The sequence below is a fragment of the Ceratotherium simum genome, chromosome 2 (genome assembly GCF_057802395.1).
Source record: "Ceratotherium simum simum isolate JZ-2026a chromosome 2, ASM5780239v1, whole genome shotgun sequence".
NCBI classification, from domain to species: domain Eukaryota; kingdom Metazoa; phylum Chordata; class Mammalia; order Perissodactyla; family Rhinocerotidae; genus Ceratotherium; species Ceratotherium simum.
Window position 1 is genome coordinate 53,613,067 of NC_141901.1, and position 6,273 is coordinate 53,619,339.

Genomic DNA, 6,273 nt, shown 5'->3' on the forward strand with positions numbered 1-6,273 from the left:
CTGGACAAAGTCTCTGAGACCTTGAGGGTCTCTCTAGGGCTGCAGTGAAACTTGGGATGGAGGGTTTTCCATGGAGTCTACTTGGCCTTGGGATGAGGGAATTACAGTAGGGAGACAATCCCTGGGATGGGAGGGGCGGGGCAAGGTGTTTAAACATTCACTTCTCTCTGGCCAGTGCAGGCTAGCGTTGCCATCCGTCTTGATGGCCTGAGAAACACCACTGCTTCAGAAAACTTCATGTCTGTCATTTTAGAGTTCTACCCTGCTGATGATCTGGACTTGGCACAGCTTGGAATTCAGGGAGGGCACCAACATCCTTGACTATGAGACTGGTTTCTCCAGGAGATATTTTATTTAGCTATGATCAGAAATCACGTGTCTGAGTATGTGTGGGGTGGCAGGGAGTTGAGGTGAGATGGGGAAGGGATGAGAGAACAAGACTCATTACTGTCTGTGTGCAGAATATGTCTGCAGGCGTAAGCGGGGCTTCGGCTGGGGCTTCTCTGCCTCCTGTGCCAGGCTCTAAGTGCTGTAGCTTACATTTAGTCCTCACCACCACCCTGCAGGGTGAGTACTGTTATTATCCCCAGTTTCCAGATGAAGAAACTCAGGCAACCTGCTCTAGGTCACAAAGCCAGTGAGAGGCAGAGCTAGGAGTCAAACCCGGGTGAGTTGACTCCACTGTATGTGCCCCTAACTCTCCTCTCTGCTGCCTCTCAGAGCTGGCTAAGGGGATCTCCCCAGGATCCTGCCTCTTCCTGGGATGGGGAAAGCAGATGTTCTCCTGGTACCCTCGGGCTCTAATTTTCTGCCTCTTCTGAAATGTCCTCCTCTCCGCCTCTGGTGGCTCTTCCTTCATTGACCCAGTCACCGGACACAAGCCCAGCTCCACCCCACCCCAACCAACACAAAGTGAGTAGCAGTGCTTCAGTTGGAGGTTTGTTGTCATGGGAATTGGATATTTACCCTGCCCAGTGACCAGCCTCACATGGCACAGTAGACTGCTAGTGGGCACCTGTCCCAAGGGGTTCTCCCGCCGTGCCTCCCATGGGGTGCTGGCTCCTGTCATCCTATTGGCTCCTCTCCACCTTCCCCCAGGTTCCAAGCCTCAAAACACAAACAAACAATGCCCTTCTTTAAATTGCCCTGGGCCACTACACCCAGGCTTAGTTCCAGCCCCATCTTCGAATATTGAGAACCCCAAAAGGTATTCAGTTGAATAACAGGGCCATCTTCTCCAGGAGCAGCGGGACCCTGGGACTGGTATATTGCCTCTGCCAGGCTCCACCCTCCATAGAAGGCAACTGTGGTTTTAAATAGCCTTCATTTTCTCTTGTTACCTAAGAACTGCTATGGTCATTGGCTTTCTGTGAGCCCATAAAGGGGCATGGTGGGCTGTCCCTGTGTATATGGGAAGAAGCCTCTCCTTAGGGGGATAGGTGGGGTTGCCACCTGAGATAGGAAGGGGAAAGCCACTTTCCATCTCAACCCTCCCAGTTCTGCCAGTGGGCTGAGAATGAAACAGCCCTTCCCACCAAAATGAGGCCAAAGAGTGATGCCCCAGATGGGTAGATGGATTAGATGGGGTCTCAGCCAGGAAGGATGCAGGCTGTTAGGAGACCATAGATGGATGTGGAGTGCAGAGAGGATGCCGCTCCCAGAGATGGGCCGAGAGCTTCCAGAGAACAAACCCCGGGAGGGACCTGTGAAGTTGTCCCAGCCCTTCGAGGTGGAGCCCAGGGATTGAAGACTCTGAAGGCATTCCACCTGTGTGCCACCTGTGTGCCATGGTATTATCTGTGCTTCCTTCCTTTTGTTCACCTTGGTGTTTAGAGATGTTCCTGTTTACACTACCAGGCTATTTCATGGGTACTGTGGGAACCCGGAGTAGACCAGATTTGGGTCTACACTTGGGTTGGAGCTTTAAAGAGACTGCAGGGGCAGAACATGATGGGGCAGCTAGAACCAAAGAGAAAACTCAGAAGAATAAAAGGGGAAACTCATGAGGGGACGAAGGGAGCCACTGCTTCAGCGCCCTCCCCACCTGGCACGCCCTCCCCAGAGCTCCTCTGCTGCCCCCAGGAAGGCAGCGTACTTGGAACAAGGGGGCAGTGTCTTTGTGGGGAGGGACGGGGGGGTTGTTCCCATACCCCCTAGAACAGCACTGGTATGGGGCTCCTTCCCTAGGGGCTGAGTGACTCACGTCTCTGTAGTGACACATTGGACTATGTGCTAGGAACAGTCCAACTTCCAAAGAGAAAAACAGCTCTGGTGGTGTGTCATGAAAACATGATAAGCATTTCCCTTCTTGAGAAGTTGGGGACAGGCTGGCTTGGTGACTTGAGGCACCTGCTCGTTTAAAATGCCTCCTCCACGTTGTCAGAAACCATCTCCAGCTGAGTCACTCCCCGAGGGCCCTGCCAGAGTGGCACTAAGGAGCCCTCCCCACAATGCCCCAAGCTCAGTGCATCGATGAACTGAGAGCTGGCTGGAAGTGAGAAAGCGGGAAGCGAGGCACACAGAACAGCTAAGTCTTGAGGGAGAGGGACGTGTAATTGGGGAGAATTCTGGAGCCGCCAAGCTGTCCTGGGAGGGAGACCTTGGATAGGCATTTTGAAGATGGAGGTTAGGGCTCTGAGGTGGCTTTTAAGGGGGGAAACATGAGGACCAAACTTCCTTCTTGCTTTGGGCCTTTTTGGCAGATTTGGGGAGAAAAAGAGGCCGGAGCAGAGAAAAAGGCAGACAGCAAGTGCCTGTATAATTGCAATTCCTGCTGACAGGGCTTCTTTTTTTTGTATTAGTAAATCCCATCCAAGACTGGGCAGACACCCAGCTCTCTTTAGGGAGTGAGTGTTCCCTAAGGAAAAATATTCCCCCAGCCCTATCTGGGCCATGTTTACCAGAGAGACTCTGGCTGAGGGATGGTTTCCTCTTGTGTGAGATAGGAAGGGAGAGTCTCGGCAGAGTTCCCTGCCCACCTCCAGTCTGGCCAGCTGGACCCAGCCTGGGCCTCCCTGGGCCAGACCCCAGGCAGCCCTACATGCACACACACGTGCACACACACACGCTGGGTCCCAGACACAAGCTTGTTTGATTGGGTTTTTGTCACTTCCCCTCCCAGAGGACTCCAGCGGCCCAGAGTGGGACACTTTTTGGTTGCCCAAAGAAACTGCATTTGGAAAAGAATTTCAGAAAGACCTTGTGTCCTGAAGATTATGCAGCTTATTACATACACATATGGGTGATTATAATAAGCCCGTAACTGCTTCTACTTCAGGTTGTGTCTCTCACGTGTTGAGAAAGGAGGATAAAGATGATACCTTGGGTTCGCTCATGGGGAAGCTGAGGCAGTGATAAGGGAATAAACTGTTCCAGACCACAGGGTCAGCTCTGGCCTGTCAGTTAGAACCCGTGAGGCCTCTGCAAGGCATTTGGCAGACCCAGTGCCAGCCCTCAAGAACCTTCAGGTAAGCAGGAGATTAGGGCTTGAATCCTGCCTCTGTTGTATGGCCTCAGACAAATCACATCACCTCTCTGTTTTCTCATTAGTAAAATGTGGAAAATAGCCAGTATTTCACAAGGTTGCAGTGAGAAAGTAATAAAATATAGTGAGAAAGGGCCTTCAGAGGTTCTTGCCACAGATTGTAACAACAATAATACCTCACATGTTTATAAAGCACTTTCCAAGTACATTATCTCATTTAACCCTCTCAACACAGTAAGAAATCAGTATTTCAATTTTATAGATAAGGCGAACTGAGGAAATTCCCCAGAGTCAGTTTTAAAGCGATAGAACAGAGAATCATTTCTTTAAAAGCTGTATGACTGTAATATATTTAGTCCTTCCTTCCCTCAAGGCAAAGTATTATATTCTTGTTTTAAATATTTTGGAAAATACAGAAAGCCACAAAAAAAGAAATACAATTCACCATAAACCCATTATCCTGAGATAACCAGCATAACATTTTGATGAAATCCAAAGTCTTCCTATTGCTTAGAAAAATCACATGAATGCAGAGAGGGGCAGGGATGCGCTGGAGACTGAGAGAGGGGGACGCACTGGCTAGGTTAGGCCTGGAAGTTTCCGGGATTAAGTGATTCTGGAAGAATGGTGGAAAGAAGGGAAGGATGTGGTGTGGAGAACAGGAGGAAGGTGATTATTAGGTGTGCAAGGCCACGGCTCAGAGGTGGGGTAGTGAAGACAGGCTTATGGATCTGGGGGACCCCAGGCCTGCCTTCTCACCATAGACTATGACCACTGCTTGTCTATTATCAGTGAATCCCTGAGTTCTCTGAGATGTGAGGAGTAGGAGGTGCCACTGGTCTCCTCTTGCCAGGTGATGAGGTTGAGACATCTTGGAAGACTCTTTGGGGAGCCCTACAACCTCACAGTAAACGTTGACCTTCCCCTGGGGTCTGGGGTGGCCCCAGGGATATCACCTGTCCCCCTTCAGCTAGTCAGCTCCCCAGTGGCAGAGCAGCAGGGACAGCTTCAACTAAGGTCCAGCCACCAGGTATGGGAAATGAGAGGTCTAGCACAGCTCTGTTCCTCCCACCCCTCGCCACAGGGCAGCACTGGGCCACTCTGAGAAAGCCATCAGCAGCTCTAAGTGTCTTTCTAAGATCTAGGACTGTATCCCAGCCAGCCAGGCCCTTCTCACCAATCCCTGGGTCCAGACCACTCAGGGTGCAGGTGCCCCAGGAGCAGGAACTCCATCTTGTTTTTAATAACAATATTACTAACAAGTCCACCTGACCTTGTGTATAGCACTTTTGAGCTTACAGAGCCTTTTTGCACACATTGTCTCATTTAATCCCCAGCAAGTCTTTGTAGGGGCATAATCTTAATTCTGTAGATAGAGAAAATTAAGCTAAGACAGACTAAGTGACTTGTCTGAAGGTTGCATAGCAAGTAATAAAAACATTCATTTATTTTTGTCTGTCATTTTGGGTTGCTCCAAAAAGGATTTAGCTAGCTCACAAGACCTATAACATGATTAAAAATAAGTTTAAAATATCCTACAAATGTAGCAAAAGGATAGATGAAAGGAAGTCAAATGGAGTCCAGAGAGGTCACAGCACAACGTGCATGCCCTGCCATCCAAACCTCGCCCGGGGTGAGCACACAGTCCACTTTAAGCATTCTAGCCACTATGCAGAAAGAGAAACAGTCACAGAGTTCTGTGTCCGTGAAATAAATACAAACCAGATGCTTAGGAAAAACAAAGCTATTCCTGGTCCTGGGAGAGGAGGGAATAAGGAACAAGCAGTTCAGAGCATGGTCTTTGAATTCTGAAGCCTTATTAACACCTCTGAGTTTCTTCATCTACAAAATGGGGTACTCACAAGATCTAGTTCATAAATTTGTTGTGACAAATGAGATTCTTTTAAAAAGATTTATAAAAACAGATAACATATGCAAAGCACTGTCACACACACTTAATCAGGGCTCCAGAAGCATCAGGGGGAACCAAGACACTGGGTACTGAGGGTAATGAATGTGGTTCCCTGTGACAACCTGTCAGAAAACCAAGCTGATTTGGCATGGTGGTCAGAGGGTGGGTCCTGGGTCTGGCTGTGTGAGTTCGAGCCACACACCCAACTCCCTTTAGCAAAGTGGGCTAGTTAATATCTCTGTGAATGTCTCTGTGTTTGCTTCCTCATCTGTAAAATGGGGATAAGCATAATCCCTTCTCTGTAAACACACAGAGCTCCTAGCCAAGTGCCCTGCACATGGCAAGTGCTCGATGCATGCTGGCTATGAGCAGTATCTCGAAGGTTCTTCCTTGTAATCATCCTTACTGCGGTAGAAGCAGGCAGTCCTTGGAATCAGGGCTCTCGACTTTCCACTGCCACCCATTGGTCTTGTTTATTTGTATGTCTCCTGTAGCCCTTAACCCTGGCCTTCATCTAGTGGGTACTCAATTCATACATGTGGAATGGAATTGTGAAGTGAGAGAAAAGGATTCCAAAGTGGTCTAGGAGTTGGAAAACCCCATCAACTGGGCCACACAACCTTTCAAAGCCTTGGTTTTCTGATCTGTCAAATGAGAAGGGATCTTTATAATATCTAAGGACTCTTGATCTCTTACACTGATCACAGAGAGGTCTTTACTCTGAAACTACTAACTACGAAAGGTGCTCGGTTAGGAGTTCTTTAAGAGACCCAGTTCCCACTCTAGTCTCTAAGAAGGGGGTGGGCTAGAACGGAGTTGCTGGGTGCTTGGCAGAGCTCTGGGGTGTGTGGATGGCAGTGAACACAGGTGGGCAGGA